This window comes from Capricornis sumatraensis, chromosome 10, assembly GCF_032405125.1.
Source record: "Capricornis sumatraensis isolate serow.1 chromosome 10, serow.2, whole genome shotgun sequence".
In the NCBI taxonomy this organism is placed as follows: Eukaryota; Metazoa; Chordata; class Mammalia; order Artiodactyla; family Bovidae; genus Capricornis; species Capricornis sumatraensis.
In genome coordinates, this window is record NC_091078.1 from 54254945 (window position 1) to 54276885 (window position 21941).

Here is a 21941-nt window from a genome sequence, read left to right on the forward strand (position 1 = left end):
GGTTTGATCTGCTTGCTGTCCAAGGGACTCTCAAGAGTCTTCTCCAGCACCACAATTTGAAAGCATCAGTCCTTTAGGGTTTAGCCTTCTCTGTGGAATGACTCTCACATCTGTATATGACTACTGGAAAAAACCATAGCTTTGAGTAGATGGACTTTGTTGGCAAAGTGATGTCTGATTTTTAATATGCTGGCTAGTCTTGTCGTGGGTGTCCTTCCAAGGATCAAGTGTCTTTCAACTTCATGGCAGCAGTCACTGTCCACAGTGATTTTGGAGCCCAGGAAAATAAAATCTGTCATTGTTTCCACTTTTCCCCCTTCTATTTGCCTTGAAGTGATGGAGCTGAATGTCATGATGTTCGTTTCTTGAATGTTGAGTTTTAAGCCAGCTTTTTCACTGTTCTCTTTTACCCTCATCAGGTGGCTCTTTAGTTCCTCTTCTCTTACCATTTGAGTGGTATCATCTGCATATCTGACACTGCTGATATTTCTCCCAGCAATCTTGATTCCAGCTTGTGATTCATGATTCATTCAGCTTAGCATTTCACATGATGTACTAAGAGTTGGACACGGCTGAGCGACTTCACTTTCAATTTTCACTTTTATGCATTGGAGAAGGAAATGGCAACCCACTCCAGTGTTTTTGCCTGGAGAATCCCAGGGACGGGGGAGCCTGGTGGGCTGCCGTCTATGGGGGCACACAGAGTCGGAAATGACTGAAGCGACTCAGCAGCAGCACTCTGCATATAAGTTAAATAAGCAGAGTGACAATATATAGACTTGTCATGCTCTTTTCCCAATTTTGAACCAGTCAGTCATTCTATGTCCAGTTCTAACTGTTGCTTCTTGACCTGCATACAGGTTTCTCAGGAGACAGGTCAGGTGGTTTGGTACTCCCATCTCTTTAAGAATTTTCCACAGTTTGTTGAAATCAGTAGCTTGTTTGAAATAGCAAAAGATTGAGAAAATTTATACAAATATGCTATATGTGTACATATGTTAATGCACACATGTATATGTATATATGCTCAGATGCTCAGTCATGTCTGACTCTTTGCAACCCCAGGGACTGTAGCCCTCCAGGCTCCTCTGTCCATGGGATTTTCAAGGCAAGAATACTGGAGTGGGTTGCCATTTCCTTCTCCAATTAATACACATATGTACATACTATACAATTATCAAAAAGACTATATAAATAAATAAATTTTTCATTCATTCAGTGGAATACTATGCAATCACAAAAATGAGACAGTGAAACAGACAGATATGGAATGATTGCCAACATATATTGTGAAAAGAAGGTGTAGAGAAAAGCCAGGTGCTGTGTGTGTAGCCCTTCATCATTTGTGGAAGGATATATACACATATTTGTAAATACTTCTGTGTATGTGCTAGATACGCAACCTGTACATGTGCAGGTACACACACACACAGGAGTCCCAGGAATCTAGCAGCAGTGATTGCCTCTGGGGGAAGGAAACTCATTGTTTGGACTCCGGAAGAGAAAGAAAATTTAAGGTAAACCCTTGTGATTTTTATTCCATGGGCAAGGCAAGACTATCCTATTTGGAAACTAATCAAACAATTCACAATCTTTAAAAGAAAGACCTGAAATTTAACCAAGAGTTGGCTGCCTAGGGGCAAGTGAGAGAGGGTGATCCATTTCCAACCATCTAAAAGAGCCACAGGCATCTTGCTCCAGAGAGCGCCGGACTGGTAAGAGCATGGCATTTTTCCTGCACAAGGGGGCGCTAAGCCCTTTACCTGGTAAATCCCCTGTGAATTGACCTCTAAAGATTGATTACAGCTCAGCCTTCCACTCCTCTGGCTTGGAAAATTAGATTGAATACCATTATTAATTTTGATGATCAGACTTGAATTCTCTGTAAGCTCACTTAGCAGGCAGACAGCTTTTAGCCTTTTATAAATAATGCCCTCCAGATGAGCTCTGCCTTCTTATGGGGATGGAGGGGGTTGAGGGTGGGACAGAAGCATCCACTGTGTCAGGACCCCTGCTGGGGAGCTGACTTGTACATCAAGTCAGTTAATCCTCTTACCCTGTCCCTGGGTCTCGGCATCATTTTGTCTGCTTAGGTGGGAAACAGACTCTGGTGGTTAAATGACTTGCTTGCGGACATAGAAAGTGAATAAGGAGAGAGGAGGCCCATAACAGGTGCTGTCAACTACACCTGGGTTAATGAATAATCATGACTTTGAAGGGGGGAATGCACAAGAGACCTATAAAAAAACACCAAGAAGAGAGAAGATGTTGGCTTGCCAAAACTGTTCCTGATGGCTGAGAAAAAGGTGCTTTTCTTAAGTTGGACATCTTCCCTCTATTCCTCACACTGTAGAGTGTCTGTGACATCTGAGAAATATGATCTGTCTCCCGGGTGAATCTGAGGGTGCCAAGGAGCTGTCCCCTCCATGCTGACTGAAAAATCACAGTGTGTTTGTGAGGAGGACCAAGCTGGGATGTTCTCTCAGCTTGTGCAGGTCACTCTTACTGAAAGGTAGGGGTGCTGTGACCCATAGAGAGGAAAAGAGAAATTCAGGTCACACAGGCTGTGCTGCAAGTTAGGGCCACACACTCAGTCTTTGGGTTTTGTTTTTCCAGTTCCTCCCAAATGTGTTATTAGCTTCAGTCGTGTCTGACTCTTCTGCAACGCCTTGGACTACAGCCCGCCAGGCTCCTCTGTCCATGGGATTCTCCAGGCAAGAATACTGGAGTGGGTTGCCATTTCCTTCTCCATTTCCTTCCCAGACCAGCGATCAAACCTGGCTCTCCTGCTTTGCAGGCAGATTCTTACTTATAAAAATTTTACAAAGGCCACATTACTCTGGAATCTAATCTTGCAGACCCTGAACTCAACCCCCTTATTTATTCTGAGTTCCCTTCCTTGTGAGCCACTGTGTTCCTCACTGGTAAATCAGTCTATAAGGATGGAAGTGACCTATCAGTTTTAAAAAACATAATTTTAACTCCTAGTTTTTACAAGTAGTAATTTCCAGCTTTCTGCAATGTAGATTGGAAGTGTCTGCTGGTAAAGAACCGAGTCTTCTTTTGACGACCTTTCTAGACATCTTTGTCCTGTGCCAGGGATGACAGTAGGCACTTATCCTGGCTTACCTGATTGAGTAGTGAGCTGGCATCCATTTAAAGAGCTGCAGAGAACCCAGGGAGATTGTCACATTCCTGTGTGGATTAGCAGTAGAATATCAAACATGAACCTGAGCACACTGCCTGTTGAAAAGTGGTATTGGTAGTGTGGTAGGCAGAGTTCTGGGTGGTCCCCAAGATTCCACCTCTTTGTGTACGTTCCAAGTAGAATCTCTTCCCTTTCACTGTGGGCAGGTCTGGTGAATGTTATGGATGCCACTCCCCTGGTTACATTACACAGCTAAGTGAAGGGATGGTACAGATGTCACTCAGTCCCTAATTAGTTTGACTATGAGTTAATCAAAGAGAGATTCCCTGGATAGGCCTGAGGTAAGTGAGTGAGTCCTTTCAAAGATGGCTTAGGACTTCTCTGAAGTCAGAGAGGTTGTCCTTCTGGCCTGGAGTTGTTTCAACCTGAAGGAAATAAATTCTGCCAACAATCTGAGCTTCAAGTGAGACTCCAGACTGGCCAGTACCTTGACGACAGCCCTGCCAGAGCCTGGGCAGAGGACTCAGCAGAGCTGAGCCCAGATAGCTACCCTGTAGAAATCGTCGGATCATCAACGGGTTCTAAGCTGCCAAGTTTGTAATTTGTTACACAGCCTAGAAAACGAATAAAGCTCCCGTGTTTGTGGAAAGAATTTAGGCCATGCCTTGTGTGGCTGACGGATTGTCCTACACCTAATTTCTTTCATTTTTTGTTTCTCTGCTTAAATGTGAATGTATTTTTTTTCATGTGGTGATATTTGAGAACAAGAACATACATAACGTTAGATGCCCTTGTATGGTTTTTTTCAAATCATTTAATTTCCTCGTGGCTTCCTTGGTTCCCCTGTGAAACAGCAATGGCTCTGTGGCTGGCATGGCAGTGGCCCACCAGGTGGCGCTCGCCAGGACCTTGGGGGTGGTGAGGGGCTTCTGCAAACAGATTAATAATCAAGGGGCTTTATGGAATGGATAAGCAGCTATGATCGACTGGAAAGAAAATGAGATTTGCAGTCCAGAGGACTATGTTTACATTTTTATGTGATTTTAGGCAAATCAGTCAATTCTTCTGATTCCTGGTTTTGCTTGTTTGTTTTTTTAATCTCTAGAGTGAGGGATCATAACAGGCTGGGGGTGAGGACTAAATGAGCTACTGTGTATGACTCAGATTGTCACCTCCTGTTTGCATTTTAATCTTGTCCAGGTCAGTTCCTCCCTTACAGACTGGAATTTTCTCACCCTCCTGATCTCTTGGATTCTTCTAGTAGCACTTGGATTGCAAATGGGATTTTATTGGAAATGGGAAATTAGGTGACAAAGACAAGAGAAAAATTTCCATTTCCTTTCAGAGCAAAATGTCACCCTATTCTGTTTCAGTGAAGAATAAAGGAATTTGAATAAAATGTCAGTTTCCTTCGGAACTAAATTGGGAATTATAATGACATGCACAGTCTCCATTGAGCACATGAATATTCATAATTAAAAATGAAATTGTCCTTTTTTTCAGATTGTGAAAGTGAACAGAACTCCCCAGGGGTGGCCAAGGCCAGAAGAGCTGTTCATTTTAAGAAAAAGTCGAAGGAAATTGTAAGATTCCAAAGTGATGTATTCAAAATCGTAACAGATGCCAGGCAAGGGTTGGTGAAACACCGTTAGACTGACGCGCCCCTTCCATGCTTTCTGGATGACCCAGAGGACGTAGGAGGTATCCCTCTGGGGAGGGAAGGAGCTTTGAAAATATGTCCTGGCTGCTTACTCCGTATCCCACCCTGCCACCCTGCCTCTGGCCAACACCATAGCTCCCACACACACTCATCTTGTTTTCCAGACATACTGTAGTGCTGCCTCTTCAAAATTCAGTATAGTGGGTTAGGCATATATTAAGTAAGTAAAACATAGAAGGAGGGTAGGATGTGCTAGAGGAGTCAGCCTTTAGTTAGTAGTTACTATAACCACGTTATAGACAAACTAAGACTGAGACTGTTGTACCTGCTGTTCTTCATGACATCTTTGATTTATTCTCCTAATTTTATGTCTATTTTTAAATTAAAGGGTCTCTTCAGGATATTTCTTTGTCTATTCTGAGATCCACATTGTTCTAGAGGAAGAAACAGACAGCTTGTAGGTCTGAGGTCTGAACTATGGGGCCTTGGGCGAAGCCCTCCTTTCTGGATCCTCAGGTTTTTTTTTTTTTTTTAAAGACTTTTTTGAAGTGTACCATTTTTAAAGTCTTTGTTGAATTTGTTAGAGCGTTGCTTCTGTTTTATGTTTTGGTTTTTTGGCCAAAAGGCATGTGGGTTCTTTGCTCCCCAACCAGGAATCAAACCTGCACCCCTACGCTGGAAGGCAAACCTTAACTACTGGGTCACCAGGGAAGTCCCTGGATCCTCATTCTTGGTTGGACAATCTTGTAGTTGAACTAATGGCCATTAAAGAGATTCTTGTCACTCATCATTCTTTGGCCATGATTCCGCTCCCTTTCCTGTTCCAGTTTTCCAAATGTCATAAAGATGTTCATTCATTTCTCTGGGCCCAAGAGAAGGAATCCTTTTGGGGAGAAAAGCCAAGGCTTGTGTCTATTAGATCCTTTCACCCTAGATACTCTGCTCTGATTTCTGCTCAAACCCAAGGAAGTGATTGCTTCTGCTTTGCCTTAGTAAAATGGGGAACTGCTAAGGTGACTTGTTCTAGATGATTGAGCTTAATCAAGATACACCTTCCTTGATTTGAAAAGGTGCTGTGTGCTGTGTTTAGTTGTTCAGTTGTGTCTGACTCTTTGCAACTCCATGGACTGTAGCCCACCAGGCTCCTCTGTCCATTAGGATTCTCCAGACAAGAATACTTGAGTGGGTAGCCTATCCCTTCTTCAGGGAATCATCCAGAACCAGGAATTGAACCGGAGTCTCCTGCATTGCAGGTGGATTCCCTACCAGCTGAGCTCCCGGAGAGGTACTGAGGTGTGATTAGCCTAGCAACTCTGCAGTACCTTCCAGAAGCCTTGGGAAGCATAAGTTTCTTTTCATTCTTTTTCATCTGCTTGCTCCTTTGGAGTTAATGGTTTCTTCCTGTAACTGCCATGATCGACTTTCCTGGACGCCATCCGCATCTATCATCCCAGTGACAGTGCCTTAATTGAAATGACATCTTAGAATTATTTCTTTAAAATTCATTGTTTAATTCAGTAAATTTAGTATTAATTAACGCCAACTGTGGTGGTGTTTTGGTCCCCCATTTGTCACTCTCTCAGCTCAGCACAGGAAATAATAGGTCTATTTCATTTTACAGGGCTTTTTTGACTTGGAAAAGAAAAGGAAGAGAGGAGGGAGAGAATGAGGAGGGGAAAAACGAGAAGGAGAAATGTGCGTTGCTAGATGCCGCTCATCCTTAGAGGAGCCTTGACAAGACTTGGGGGTACAACCATAAGTCAGGGGAACCTCAGAGAGCCATCCACTTCAAAAAGTTTCTTTTGAATATAACATTCAGAATGAATGAGTGCACATGCCTGTGCATGTGTGTGTCTATGCAAATACACTTAACTCTATTTTCCAGCCCTGTGGGAAAATGATATGTGTAGTTAATCAAATAATGTGACAAAGAATTATCATGCATCCTGTTAATACAGTCAGGCTTTGTAAGAATTAGGCTATGCTGGGAATATGGATATTGAGTCTTAGTGGTTAAATATGATCTTAGCCTGGGTTCCCCAGAAGACCCTGAGTTCAGGATTTAAGAGCAAGTAACCCCATGAACAGTATGAAAAGGCAAAATGATAGGATACTGAAAGAGGAACTCCCAAGGTCGGAAGGTGCCCAATATGCTACTGGAGATCCGTGGGGAAATAACTCCAGAAAGAATGAAGGGATGGAGCCAAAGCAAAAACAACACTCAGTTGTGGATGTGACTGGTGATAGAAGCAAGGTCCAATGCTGTAAAGAGAAATATTACATAGGAACCTGGAATATTAGGTCCATGAATCAAGGCAAATTGGAAATGGTCAAATGGGAGATGGCGAGAGTGAACGTCGACATTCTGGGAATCAGCAAACTACAATGGACTGGAATGGGTGAATTTAACTCAGATGACCATTATATCTACTACTGTGGGCAGGAAACCCTTAGAAGAAATGGAGTAGCCATCATGGTCAACAAAAGAGTCCGAAATGCAGTACTTGGATGCAATCTCAAAAACGACAGAATGATCTCTGTTCATTTCCAAGGCAAACCATTCACCATCACGGTAATCCAAGCATATGCCCCAACCAGTAATGCTGAAGAAGCTGAAGTTGAATGGTTCTATGAAGACCTACAAGACCTTGTAGAACTAACACCCAAAAAAGATGTCCTTTTCATTATAGGGGACTGGAATGCAAAAGTAGGGAGTCAAGAAACACCTGGAGTAACAGGCAAATTTGGCCTTGGAATATGGAATGAAGCAGGACAAAGGCAAATAGAGTTTTGCCAAGAGAACACACTGGTCATAGCAAACACCCTCTTCCAACAACACAGGAGGAGACTCTACACATGGACATCACCAGATGGTCAACACCAAAATCAGACTGATTATATTCTTTGCAGCCAAAGATGAGGAAGCTCTATACAGTCAGCAAAAACAAGACTGGGAGCTGACTGTGGCTCAGATCATAAACTCCTTATTGTCAAATTCAGACTTAAATTGAAGAAAGTGGAGAAAACCACTTGACCATTCAGGTATGACCTAAATCAAATCCCTTATGATTATACAGTGGAAGTGAGAAATAGATTTAAGGGCCTAGATCTGATAGAGTGCCTGATGAATATGGACAGAAGTTCATGACATTGTACAGGAGACAGGGATCAAGACCATCCCCATGGAAAAGAAATGCAAAAAAGCAAAATGGCTGTCTGTGGAGGCCTTACAAATAGCTGTGAAAAGAAGAGAAGCAGAAAGGAAAGGAGGAAAGGAAAGATAAGCATCTGAATGCAGAGTTCAAAGAAGAGCAAGGAAAGATAAGAAAGCCTTCCTCAGCAATCAATGCAAAGAAATAGAGGAAAACAACAGAATGGGAAAGACTAGAGATCTCTTCAAGAAAATTAGAGATACCAAGGGGACATTTCATGCAAAGATGGGCTCGATAAAGGACAGAAATGGTATGGACCTAACAGAAGCAGAAGATATTAAGAAGAGGTGGCAAGGAAGAACTGTACAAAAAAGGTCTTCATGACCCAGATAATCACGATGGTGTGATCACTCATCTAGAGCCAAACATCCTGGAATGTGAAGTCAAGTGGGCCTTAGAAAGCATCACTACAAACAAGGCTAGTGGAGGTGATGGAATTCCAGTTGAGCTCTTTCAAATCCTAAAAGATGATGCTGTGACAGTGCTGCACTCAATATGCCAGCAAATTTGGAAAACTCAGCAGTGGCCACAGGACTGGAAAAGGTCAGTTTTCATTCCAATCCCAAAGAAAGACAATGCCAAAGAATGCTCAAACTACCACACAGTTGCACTCATCTCACATACTAGCAAAGTAATGCTAAAAATTCTCCAAGCCAAGCTTCAGCAATATGTGAACCATGAACTTCCAGATGTTCAAGAACCAGCTTGAACCAGCTTTTCTGGTAGAAAAGGCAGAGGAACCAGAGATCAAATTGCCAACATCCACTGGATCATGGAAAAAGCAAGAGAGTTCCAGAGAAACATCTATTTCTGCTTTATTGACTATGCCAAAGCCTTTGACTGTGTGGACCACAATAAACTGTGGAAAATTCTGAAAGAGATGGGAATACCAGACCATCTGACCTGCCTCTTGAGAAATCTATATGCAGGTCAGGAAGCAGCAGTTAAAACTGGACATGGAACAACAGACTGGTTCCAAATAGGAAAAGGAGTACGTCAAGGCTGAATATTGTCACCTTGCTTGTTTAACTTCTATGCAGAGTACATCATGAGAAATGCTGGGCTGGAAGAAGCACAAGCTGGAATCAAGATTGCTGGGAGAAATCTCAATAACCTCAGATATGCAGATGACACCACCCTTATGGCAGAAAGTGAAGAGGAACTAAAAAGCCTCCTGATGAAAGTGAAAGAGGAGAGTGAAAAAGTTGGCTTAAATGTCAACATTCAGAAAACTAAGATCATGGCATCCAACCCATCACTTGACAGGAAATAGATGGGGAAACAGTGGAAACAGTGTCAGACTTCATTTTTTTGGGCTCCAAAGTCACTGTAGAAGGTGATTGCAGCCATGAAATTAAAAGACGCTTACCCCTTGGAAGGAAAGTTATGACCAACCTAGGTAGCACATTGAAAAGCAGAGACATTACTTTGCCAAGAAAGTTCCGCCTAGTCAAGGCTATGGTTTTTCGAGTGGTCATGTATGGATGTGAGAGTTGGACTGTGAAGAAAGCTGAGTGTGGAAGAATTGATGCGTTTGAACTGTGGTGTTGGAGAAGACTCTTGAGAGTCCCTTGGACTGCAAGGAGATCCAGCCAGTCCATTCTGAAGGAGATCAGCCCCGGGATTTCTTTGGAAGGACTGATACTAAAGCTGAATCTCCTATACTTTGGCTACCTCATGAGAAGAGTTGACTCACTGGAAAAGACCCTAATGCTAGGAGGGATTGGGGGCAGGAGGAGAAGGGGACGACAGAGGATTTGATGGCTGGATGGCACCACCGACTTGATGGACATAAGTTTGAGTAAACTCCGGGAGTTGATGATGGACAGGAAAGCCTGGTGTGCTGCGATTCATGGGGTCACAAAGAGTCGGACATTACTGAGTGACTGAACTGAACTGAACTGACCAGAACTTCCCTGTTAATTTTCATTAAGTGGTTAAGACTCTGTACTCACAATGCAGGGGATATGAGTTTTATCCCTGGTTGGGGAACTAAGATCTCGCATGCCATGGTGCAACCACACTTTTGTACCACAACTACTGAACCTGCTCACTCTAAAGCCCATATGCTGCAACGAAGACCAAGCACAGCCAAAAAACCAAAGAGAAAGTAGCTTATTTGAGACCTTATCAAAAGAAAAATCAAAGGGGAGGCATGAAAGGGAAGATAACCAAAACATAGTACGTTTTTCAGGCAGTAACCTCCTGGGCACCTGCGCTCAGCCCTGCTGGGGACTGTAGGAAGACAAGACAGAACACATCCCCGAGTTATGCCTCCCAAGTAGGAGGAAACTGGTATTTATCCTCCAGATCCTGCCTGTTATCACTAAGGGCTGTTACCAGAACACTAACCCCCTGAATCCCTAGCCTGCCCAGTTTGTGGGCCAGGAGAGAGCTTCTGGGCAGAGAGGGGCAGGTGCTTACTTTAGGTTGCAGCAGGTATGAAATGGAAGGGTGAATGCCAAAGGGGTATGCTTGGAGCTCCAGTAGTGTCTGTTATATTTAGAATGCCCTGTGTTGTCAGGCTATAAGGGTGGGCCTGGAGGTGTTCAGATCTGGAGCAGGTAGTTGTGGGGTCATGGTAACCATGTGGGGACAAGTACTCATCAGTAATTCTCAGGCAGGCACAGTTCATCTGTGTGGTCAGTGGTCTCCACAATACCCATCGCTGGCTTCCATGAGTGTTGGATGCTCCAGGCTTACAGCTGCCCCTTTCCCAGATGATGGACCATGGCTGGTGGAGCCACTTGACCAAGGGCTTATAGACATGAGGGCACAGCCCCACGACCAGTGACTCAGAGCCCTGACTGAGCACCACTCGAGAGGCTTGCTCCTTCCATCTATAATAGCAATCGTCTGTTTATACCCCAAGTGGTGCTGATGCTGTCTGTGCTTTTTGGCCTCAGTGTTTGCCACCCATGAGAATGTCTCTCTGAAATACTATATAACAGGTTCACAGGCCCTGAGAAGACCACCAGATACCAGCAGAGCATGCGGGTGAATGGAGTTTATATGGCTGTATTTGGGCCCAGAGTGCATACTATTAATACATCCTAAGGGATTCCCTGGTGGCTCAGATGGTAGAGAATCTGCCTGCAATGCAAGAGACTGGAGTTCAATCCCTGGATCAGGAAGATACCCTGCAGAAGGGAATGGCAGCCCACTCCAGTATTCTTGCCTGGAGAATTCCATGGACAGAGGAGCCTGGTGGGCTACAGTTCATAGGGTCACAAAAAGTCAGACACAACTGAGCCAATAACACTTTCATTTCACTTTCAAGCCACGGACAGAAGGAAATGCCCATAGTTTTACATGAGGAAAATCTGTTATCCCCATTTTAGGGGTAAGGGTACTAAGCCCATTTCTTTTATTAACTTGCATGAGCTCATATAACTTTTCAGTTGGTAGATTTGGGATTTGAATCAGGCCTTTCTAGACACAGGCCCATGTCTTCTCTTACCACAGCACACTGTTGCTCAAAGAGAACTTCGTGTATGACTGGAAACGTGGGGCAGGGAAACTTGGTAATGCTCTGCGGTTGGCAGACCTGACTCACATATACCAGTGGAGGGTCCCTGTGACTCCTTGCTCATGGAGGCTGATCACCTTGATTCTCATGGTGAGTTCAGTCCAGTCTCTTATTCATAATTTAGAAACACCTCCTAGCATCTTGGGGCTGGGATAATGCATGCTGTTAATCATCAATGTAATATCAAGAAAGATTCCTTCATCAGAAGTCCTGTTGAACTCACGTTATCAGACAAGAAACATGGTCTCCATGTGAGGCTTCTCTGTTTTAGAAACAGGAGGGCTCAAAAACCATGGGGTCTACAGATGGTTTCAGGAAGTGACTGTGTCTTCTCTAGGCTTTTTACCCGACTTTCATTTAAATTCTACAAACATTTGCTGAGCACCCACCATGTGCCAGACACCACACGAGGCCCTGGGGAGACTATAGAGATAAAGATGTCTCGCCTTCTTTCTTGTAGAGAAGCTTAGCAAATAAACAAGCAAGTAATACATGCGGCAGAAAGAATCGAGGGCTAATTAGTCATTCCTGCACCCAGCTGTGGGAACCCAGAAGGGCAAGTGGTTAATTCTGACTGCAGGGGATTTGGAAGTGACATTGAAGGATGAGCACAATGCTGATAGACAAGAAGAAGGGCTCGATCTGACCTATTTACTGCTGCAGCAGCAACCGAAAAGAGGAAGCAGCCATTCTTAAACAATTTTCTGACAGGAGAACTACACGTATATGTTAGCGTGTATAGCTCTTCTTTTTGTGGAGAGAAGATTCACTGAGATGCAAGGGAAAGAAATATCTCATGCCTGGCAGGACTTCAGCCAGACTAATTATTAGGTTTATCTTCAGTTTCCCCATGACTTAGTCGGTTTTTTTTGTCTTTTATTTTTACTTTATTTTACTTTACAATACTGTATGGTTTTGCCATACATTGACATGAATCCCCATGGGTGTACATGCGTTCCCAAACATGAACCCCCTCTCCCACCTCCCTCCCCATAACATCTCTCTGGGTCATCCCCGTGCACCAGCCCCAAGCATGCTGTATCCTGCGTTGGACATAGACTGGTGATTCGATTCTTACATGATAGTATACATGTTACAATTCCATTCTCCCAAATCATCCCACCCTTTCCCTCTCCCTCAGAGTCCAAAAGTCCATTATACACATCTGTGTCTTTTTTGCTGTTTTGCATACAGGGTCGTCATTGCCATCTTTCTAAGTTCCATATATATGTGTTAGTATACTGTATTGGTGTTTTTCTTTCTGGCTTACTTCACTCTGTATAATCGGCTCCAGTTTCATCCATCTCATCAGAACTGATTCAAATGTATTCTTCTTAACGGCTGAGTAATACTCCATTGTGTATATGTACCACTGCTTTCTTATCTATTCATCTGCTGATGGACATCTAGGTTGTTTCCATGTCCTGGCTATTATAAACAGTGCTACAATGAACATTGGGGTACACGTGTCTCTTTCAATTCTGGTTTCCTCGGTGCGTATGCCCAGCAGTGGGATTGCTGGGTCATAAGGTAGTTCTATTTGCAATTTTTTAAGGAATCTCCACACTGTTCTCCAAAGTGGCTGTACTAGTTTGCATACCCACCAACAGTGTAGGAGGGTTCCCTTTTTTCCACACCCTTTCCAGCATTTATTGCTTGCAGATTTTTGGATCGCAGCCATTCTGACTGGTGTGAAGTGGTACCTCATTGTGGTTTTGATTTGCATTTCTCTAATAATGAGTGATGTTGAGCATCTTTTCATGTGTTTGTTAGCCATCTGTATGTCTTCTTTGGAGAAATGTCTATTTAGTTCTTTGGCCCATTTTTTGATTGGGTCATTTACTTTTCTGGAATTGAGCTGCATAAGTTGCTTGTATATTTTTGAGATTAGTTGTTTGTCAGTTGCTTCATTTGCTATTATTTTCTCCCATTCTGAAGGCTGTCTTTTCACCTTGTGTATATTTTCCTTTGTTGTGCAGAAGCTTTTAATTTTAATTGGATACCATTTGTTTATTTTTGCTTTTATTTCCAGAATTCTGGAAGGTGGATCATAGAGGATCCTGCTGTGATGTATGTCGGAGAGTGTTTTGCCTATATTCTCCTCTAGGAGTTTTATAGTTTCTGGTCTTACATTTAGATCTTTAATCCATTTTGAGTTTATTTTTGTGTGCGGTGTTAGAAAGTGATCTAGTTTCATTCTTTTACAAGTGGTTGACCAGTTTTCCCAGCACCACTTGTTAAAGAGATTGTCTTTACTCCATTGTATATTCTTGCCTCCTTTGTCAAAGATAAGGTGTCCATATGTGTGTGAAAGATAAGGTGTCCATATGTGTGTGGATTTATCTCTGGGCTTTCTATTTTGTTCCATTGATCTATATTTCTGCCATGACTTAGTCTTAAGGGACTGGCCTCCCACCTGCATGGCACACAACCATGACAGAGTGATTTTACTAATATTTCTGATCATCTGCATAACTTATTATGTGGCAATTATCTGGACCAAGTATGTCCTGTTGCAGTGTGGTTCTTAGGCAGCTGACATAGACGGCTGACATTTGATTATTTCAGTTTAACAGACCCAGGCTGTGTTTATGTTGAGTGGAGAAATAATAACTGTCACTCTGTGCTTCTGCTGGTTCATTCGAAAGGGATTTGGTAGGATTCTGTTTGTGAGCAGGAAGGGAAGAGAACACTATTGCCCCAGTTTTCATGGCAGAGAGTAATGGGAAGTGACAGCCTAGAGGCAGGCTGGAAAGATGACAGCAGAGAGAGCTCCTGGGTAACTGAGAAGGAGAGTTATATTTATTGAACACCTGCTATGTTCTGGGCACCATTCTAAGCATGTTTTATGTATGGTTTCATTAATTCCGGAAAGATAAAATGGAATTGTACTTGTAAAAGTGCTTTCTCACATGCTCTACAAATGTTAGGCATAATTAGCATTTTCCTCTATTGTAGAGCTTCCTAAGATTCATTTGAGACCATTCCCTGCTTTCCATTATCAGAAGTAAATTTATGTTAAAGCACTAGCAGGCTTTCTCTCACTCAGCACTCTTAAGTAGGAAAAGGTGATGAGAGAAGTAGGCAGGTTGGCTCATGGGACTGTGGGATTGTGTTCTGGAAGGGGTCTTTTTTAGGTTCTTGTTTTCAGTTCCTTCGCCTCTGATCTTATGAGCTGCTGGCCTGGCCTCAACATGCTCTCAGAGGTGAGCAGTCACTTTTCCTCGGCCATGTGGTCTCATCCAGGGCTGGAGAGAGACCAGTGGTGGGGATTAGTCCGGTCCCTCTAGTTTTGGGAAACAGACTCCTGGTGTCCTGTTCATCTTGTTTCATTCCATTCCACATTCTTTTTGTTGCATATGAAGGCTATACCCTCTTCATTGTGGAAAAGTTGTGCTCAGATGTGATTTCTAATTTCATTTATATGTGCCAGTCCATTAGACATTGGACCTCAGTGCAGCATTTAAACAGAAATGGTCTGCTGGTTGAGAGTTGGTCAGTGGAAATGGACCACCTGTTCTACAGCTTGCAGGGGCTGACACAGGTTTCTTCCCTGGAACAGAAACAGTCAGGGTTCTCCAAGGGATCTTCCCGAACCAGGGATTGGACCCAGTTCTTGGGCATTGTAGGCAGGTTCTTTACCATCTGGGCCAACAGAGAAGCCTGATCAGGGTTCTACTAGGGAGCAAATGGCTAATATGGTACTATTTAAACTCCTAGGATTGGAATGTACCTCAGAGCCAGTCTCTCTCCTACCATATTCATCCCTCAAAGAAAAGTGAAAGAAGGCCTGACTAGGATTGTACTTTGTATAAAGAAGGCACAAGCAGAGAAGCTGGAAGAACCAGAGGCACATCTCACTTTCCTTGACTTCTGTTTTGCATCAGCATCTCTCACTATGTATTTTGAAGTCTTTAGTGGTTTTCACCATTTAGAGCCAAGTCTTAGTTCCTAAGTGTAGCCTTAAGATGCTTCACCAGATGCCCCTACCAAACCCTCCAGTCTTATCTCTGTCTCATTAATCCCCTTTGGGTAAACCCTACAATGTAGCCAAGTTGTATCTATGTCTCTTCTCTTCCAAATTTTTGTCTTAACATTTTCACTGCCTATGATGCCTTCTTTTTCTTGGTGTATCCAAGCCCAGTTCCTCCTTTTCATTTCCTCTCAACTGGGATCCTATCCTTCCAGGAAGCCTTTTCAGCTCCTTCCTTTCTTGTCTCCAGGCATCCCCTTTCTTTCTGAAATATGTCAGTCTCAGAACCCTGCAGCCAAAGCACTTCACCTTCATTTTGGCAGGCTTTACACTATGTGATATTTGATTCTTATTCAGGTATGTATCATCAAATTTTATAGATAACATTTTTACTACTCACCCATCTTTCAAGACAAGTCTCAGCAAGGCTTTTTGCAGTCTTGCCTTACTTGATATTAGTTAGGTCTCAGGATTATTTGAGACCCTGTGCGATAACACATAATCTCATGGCTGAGTCATGGTGCAGAAAAAGAGACCAGACACACTGACTCAGGCCTGGGTCTGAGTCCCACTTCTGCTATTTTCCATTTCAGTGATGTTGTGCCAGCTATTTAACCTTTTAGAAACTCAGTTTCTGCTCTTCCAAGAAAACAACCACACTTAGTATAGTTGGTTATTGCAGTAGCTTTGAATTGTGCCCCGCCCCCCAAATGTGTCCATATGCTAAGCACGGGAACATGGGAATGGGGTTTTATTTGGAAACAGATTTTCCAGATGTGGTTGAGGTAAGGGTTCTGAGGAAAGGAGCTCATCTTGGATGTTTTGTGTGTGCCCTAAATCCGATGACAGGTATTCATGTAAGAAACACATAGGGCAGTCCTAAGATGGTGGAGGAATAGGACAGGGAGACCACTTTCTCCCCCACACATTCATCGAAAGATCATTTGAATGCTGAACACATTCCACAAAACAACTTCTGAACACTGGCAGAGTACATCAGGCACCCAGAAAGGCAGCCCGTTCTCTTCGAAAGGAGATGTTTTATCATTGGTGCTGCATGGATGGCAAAGTCTTGAAGCTGCTGTAAGAATAAGACTGAAAGCCAGAGGCAGGAGGCTTAAATCCAGAAGTTCAGAACTCCAGAAAACTCCTGACTCCAGGGAACATTAATTGACAAGAGCTCATTCAAAAGCCTCCATACCTACAAAGAAACCAAGATCCACCCAAGAGTCAGCAAGGTACAGAGCAAGACATACCAAGCTAATTCTCCAACAACACAGGAACATAACCCTGAGCATTAAAATACAGGTGGCCAAAAGTCACACCAAACACAGAGACACCTCAAAACTCACTACTGGACACTGCACTGCACACCAGAGAGAGGAGATTCACCTTCACCTACCAGAACACTGACACACGCTTGCCTAACTAGGAAACTTTGACAAGACACTCGTCCAATGCCACCCACAGGGAGGAACCTCCACAATAAAGAGGAACTACAAACTACCAGCATACAGAAAGGGCACCCCAAACACAGCAATCTAAACAAGATGAAAAAGCAGAGAAATATTCAGCAGGTAAACAAACATGATAAATGGCCACCATACCAAACAAAACAGGAAGAGATAGGGAGTCTACCTGAAAAAGAATTCAGAATAATGATAGCAAAAATAATCCAAAATCTTGAAAACAAAATGGAGTTACAGATGTATAGTCTGGAGACAAGGATCAAGAAGATGCAAGAAATGTTTAACAAGGACCTAGAAGAAATAAAAAAGAATCAATAAATAATGAATAATGCAATAACTGAGATCAAAAACACTCTGGAGGGAATCAACAATAGAATAACTGAGGCAGAAGATAGGATAAGTGAGGTAGAAGATAGAATGGTGGAAATAAATGAAACAGGAAAAGAGAAAAAGGAATTAAAAGAAATGAGGACAACTTCAGAGACCTCTGGGACAATGTCAAACACCCCAACATTTGAGTCATAGAAGTACCAGAAGAAGAAGACAAAAAGAAAGGCGATGGGAAAATACTTGAGGAGATAATAGTTGAAAACTTCCCTAAAATGGGGAAGGAAATAGCCACCCAAGTCCAAGAAACCCAGAGAGTCCCAAACAGGATAAACCCAAGGCGAAACACCCCAAGACACATATTAATCAAATTAATGAAGATCAAACACAAAGAACAAATATTAAAAGCAGCAGGGGAAAAACAACAAATAACACACAAGGGGATTCCCATAAGATAACAGCTGATCTTTCAATAGAAACTCTTCAGGCCAGAAGGGAATGGCAGGACATACTTAAAGTGATGAAAGAAAATAACCTACAGCCCAGATTACTGTACCCAGCAAGGAGCTCATTCAAATATGGAGAAATCAAAAGCTTTACAGACAAGCAAAAGCTGAGAGAATTCAGCACCACCAAACCAGCTCTTTAACAAATGATAAAGGATCTTCTCCAGATGGGAAACACAGAAAATGTTTATAAACTCGAACCCAAAACAACAAAGTGAATGGCAATGGGATCATACTTATCAATACTTACCTTAAGTGTAAATGGGTTGAATGCCCCAACCAAAAGACAAAGACTGATTAAATGGATACAAAAACAAGACCCCTATATATGCTGCCTACAAGAGACCCACCTCAAAACAAGAGACACAAACAGACTGAAAGTGAAGGGCTGGAAAAAGATATTTCACACAAATGGAGAAAAAGAAAGCAGGGGTAGCAATGCTCATATCAGATAAAATAGACTTTGAAATAAAGGCTGTGAAAAGAGACAAAGAAGGACACTACATAATGATCAAAGGATTAATCCAAGAAGAAGATATAACAATTATAAATATATGCATGCAACATAGGAACACCACAATATGTAAGGCAAATGCTAACAAGTATGAAAGGGGAAATTAACAGTAACAGTAATAGTGGGACACTTTAATACCATACTCACACCTGTGGATAGATCAACTAAACAGAAAATTAGCAAGGAAACACAAACTTTAAATGATACAATGGACCAGTTAGACCTAATTGATATCTATAGGACATTTCACCCCAAAACAATGAATTTCACCCTTTTCTCAGGTACACACAGAGCCTTCTCCAGGATAGATCACATCCTGGGGTATAAATCTAGCCTTGGTAAATTCAAAAAAATTGAAATCATTCCAAGCTCTGATCACAAGTGAGGTAAGATTAGATGTCAACTATAGGAAAAGCCTTTGACTGTGTGGAGCACAATAAACTGGGGAAAATTCTGAAAGAGATGGGAATACCAGACTATCTGACCTGCCTCTTGAGAAACCTATATGCACATCAGAAAGCAACAGTTAGAACTGGACATGGAACAACAGACTGGTTCCAAATAGGAAAAGGAGTACGTCAAGGCTGTATATTGTCACCCTGCTTATTTAACTTATATGCAGAGTACATCATGAGAAATGCTGGGCTGGAGGAAGCACAAGCTGGAATAAAGATTGCTGGGAGAAATATCAATAACCTCAGATATGCAGATGACACCACCCTTATGGCAGAAAGTGAAGAGGAACTAAAAAGCCTCTTGATGAAAGTGAAAGAGGAGAGTGAAAAAGTTGGCTTAAATCTCAACATTCAGAAAACGAAGATCATGGCATCTGGTCCTATCACTTCATGGGAAATAGATGAGGAAACAGTGAAAACAGTGTCAGAGTTTATTTTTCTGGGTTCCAAAATCACTGCTGATGTTGATTGCTGCCATGAAATTAAAAGACTCTTACTCCTTGGAAGGAAAGTTATGACCAACCTAGATAGCATATTAAAAAGCAGAGACATTACTTTGCCAACAAACGTCCATTTAGTCAAGGCTATGGTTTTTCGAGTGGTCATGTATGGATGTGAGAGTGGGACTGTGAAGAAAGCTGAGCATGGAAGAATTGATGCTTTTGAACTGTGGTGTTGGAGAAGACTCTTGAGAGTCCCTTGGACTACAACGAGATCCAACCAGTCCATTCTAAAGGAGATCAGTCCTGGGTATTCATTGGAGGGACTGATGCTAAAGCTGAAACTCCAATACTTTGGCCACCTCATGTGAACAGTTCACTCATTGGAAAAGACCCTGATGTTGGGAGGGACTGGGGGCAGGAGAAGGGGATGACAGAGGATGAGACAGCTGGATGGCATTTCCGACTTGATGGACATGAGTTTGAGTGAACTCCGGGGGTTGGTGATGGACAGGCAGGCCTGGTGTGCTGCAATTCATGGGGTTGCAAAGAGTCAGACATGACTGAGCAACTGCACTGAACAGGAAAAAAAAACTATTAAAAATACAAACATATGGAGGCTAAACAACACACTTCCGAATAACCAACAAGTCACAGATGAAACGAAATAAGAAATCAAAATATGCATAGAAACAAATGAAAATGAAAGTACAACAACCCAAAACCTATGGGTTTCAATAAAAGCAGTGCTAAGGGAAAGGTTCATAGCAATACTGGAGAAGGCAATGGCAACCCACTCCAATACTCTTGCCTGGAAAATCCCATGGACAGAGGGGCCTGGTAGGCTGCAGTCCACGGGGTCGTGAAGAGTCAGACACGACTGAGCGACTTAACTTTCACTTTCCACTTTCATGCATTGCAGAAGGAAATGGCAACCCCTCCAGTGGTCTTGCCTGGAGAATCCCAGGGATGGCAGAGCCCGGTGGTCTGCCATCTATGGGGTCACACAGAGTCAGACACTACTGAAGCAACTTAGCAGCAGCAGCAGCAGCAGCAGCACAGCAATACAAACTACCTCAAGAAACAAGAGAAAATCAAATAAACAACCTAACTCTACACCTAAAGCAACTAGAAAAAGAGAGATGAAGACTCCCAGAGTTAGTAGAAGAAAAGAAATCTTAAAAATTAGGAAACAGAGGAGACCATAGCAAAAATGAACAAAACTAAAAGCTGGTTTTTTGAGAAGATAAATAGACAAACCATTAGCCAAACTCATCAAGAAAAAAAGGGTGAAGAATCAAATCAATGAAATTAGAGATGAAAATGGAGAAATCACAACAGACAACACAGAAATACAAAGAATCATGAGAGACTACTATCAGCAAGTATATACCAATAAAATGGACAACGTGGAAGAAATGGACAAATTCTTAGAAAAGTAACTTTCCAAAACTGAACCAGGAAGAAATAGAAAATCTTAACAGACCTATCACAAGCACAGAAATCGAAACTGTAAGCAGAAATCTGCCAACAAACAAAAGCCCAGGACCAGATGGCTTCACAGCTGAATTCTACCAAAAATTTAGAGAAGAGCTAATACCTATCCTACTCAAACTCTTCCATAAATTTGCAGAGTAAGGCAAACTTCCAAACTCATTCTATGAGGCCAGCATCACCCTAATATCAAGACCAGACAAAGATGCCACAAAAAAGAAAACTGCAGGCCAATATCACTAATGAACATAGATGCAAAAATCCTTAACAAAATTCTAGCAAACAGAATCCAACAACATGTTAAAAAGATCATGCATCATGACCAAGTGGGCTTTATCCCAGGGATGCAAGGATTCTTCAACATGCACAAATCAATCAATGTGATACACCACATTAACAAATTGAAAAATAAAAGCCATATGATTATCTCAATAGATGCAGAGAAAGCCTTTGACAAAATTCAATACCCATTTATGATAAAAAACCGTCCATAAAGCAGGCATAGAAGAAACACACCTCAGCATAATAAAAGCCATATATGATAAACCCACAGCAAACATTATCCTCAATGGTGAAAAATTGAAAGCATTTCCCCTAAAGTCAGGAACAAGACAAGGGTGCTCACTCTCACCACTACTATTCAACATAGTTTTAGAAGTATTGGCCACAGCAATCAGAGCAGAAAAAGAAATAAAAAGAATCCAGATTGGAAAAGAAGAAGTAAAACTCTCACTGTTTGCAGATGACATGATCCTCTACATAGAAACCCCTTAAGACTCCGCCAGAAAATTACTAGAGCTAATCAATGAATATAGTAAAGTTGCAGGATATAAAATTAACACAGAGAAATCCCTTGAATTCCTATACACTAACAATGAGAGAACAGAAAGAGAAATTAAGGAAACAATTCCATTCACCATTGCAACGAAAAGAATAAAATACTTAGGAATAAATCTACCTAAAGAAACAAAAAACCTATATATAGAAAACTATAAAACACTGATGAAAGAAATCAAAGATGGCACAAATAGATGGAGAAATATACCATGTTCAAGGATTGGAAGAATCAATATAGTGAAAATGTATACACTACCCACAGCAATCTGTAGATTCAATGCAACCCTATCAAGCTACCAATGGTATTTTCCAGAGAACTAGAATAAATAATTTCACAATTTGTATGGAAATACAAAAAATCTCTTATAGCCAAAGCA